Source organism: Mastomys coucha, unplaced genomic scaffold (genome assembly GCF_008632895.1).
Source record: "Mastomys coucha isolate ucsf_1 unplaced genomic scaffold, UCSF_Mcou_1 pScaffold1, whole genome shotgun sequence".
Lineage (NCBI taxonomy): Eukaryota > Metazoa > Chordata > Mammalia > Rodentia > Muridae > Mastomys > Mastomys coucha.
Window position 1 is genome coordinate 71,592,768 of NW_022196891.1, and position 1,289 is coordinate 71,594,056.

The following is a 1,289-nucleotide window of genomic DNA, read 5'->3' on the forward strand; positions in this document are numbered from 1 at the left end:
AAGAGAATGAATGGAAATAGGCAGCCTCGGGGACTGGGGTCGGGGGCAGTGACCCTCTAGAGAGTACCAGAGACCCAGGAGGTAAGAAACTCTAAAGACTTAAGGGAGTGACTTTCGTCAAAATGCTCAACACTGGGGAAAGGGAACTGGAAAAGCCTACCTCCAGTAGATAGGACCTCAAGTAGAGGGACAGGGTTACTAACCCACAGTCAAAATTCCTGACCCAGATTGTTCCTGTCTAAAAGAACTGCAGGGACAAAAATGAAGAAAAGACTAAAGGAAAGGAGATCCATTGACCAGCCCAAATTGAGATCCATCTCATGGGGTGAGGGGCACTAAGGCCTGACACTATTATTGATGCTATGAATGATGTACTTACAGATGGAAGCCTGGCATGGATGTCCTCTGAGACACCCTATCAGCAGTTGACTGAGACAGAAGCAGATACACCCAAACATTGGACTGAAGTCAGGGACTCCTATGGTTGAATTAGGGGAAGGATTGAAAAAAGGTGAAAGGGAGAGCAACCCCATAGGAAGGCGAGCAAATTCAACAAACCCAGACCCCAGGGAGCACCCAGAGATGGATCCACCAACCAGGAGCATACACGGGCTTGTCTGAGGCCAATGGCATATACATAGCAGAGGTATACCTGGTCAGGCCTCAGTGAGAGAAGATGCACTTAATCCTCAAGAGACTTGAAGCCTCAGGGAAAGGGGAGGCCTGGTGGCTTGGGGGGAGCACCCTAGAGGCAAGGGGGAGGAGGAATGGAATAAGGAACTGTAGGAGGGGGTACCAAAGAGAAGGCAACGACCTGAGTGTAAATAAATAAAATAATAAAAATATATATAAAATATTTAATTAGGTTCCTTAATAGCTTCAAAGCTAATCAATCTAGCTTTATAATAGCATTTTGTTTTCAACCTAAAATGTCATTATGGATCACATACTATATTGATCAACAATGGACCACATATTATTTAACAGTGGCTCACTGATTGTATTGTTTTGTATTATATTGTTAAGTTTTTATGATAACACTCTTATTGCTGGATATGATGGCACATACATTTAATCCCAGCACTTAGAAGGATGTCAGAAGCAAGCAGATATCTGTGAGTCTCTGATTTTTAAAGTCATTATGAGAGAGAAAAAAATGTTGTGAAGTTGGGAGGGTGGAGAGACATGGAAGATGTCAGATGAGTTAGAGAAAAGGAAAACATGATCAGAATATGTTGCATGGAAAATTAATTTTCAACAAAAGTAGTAATTATTATTATGTTTTTGTT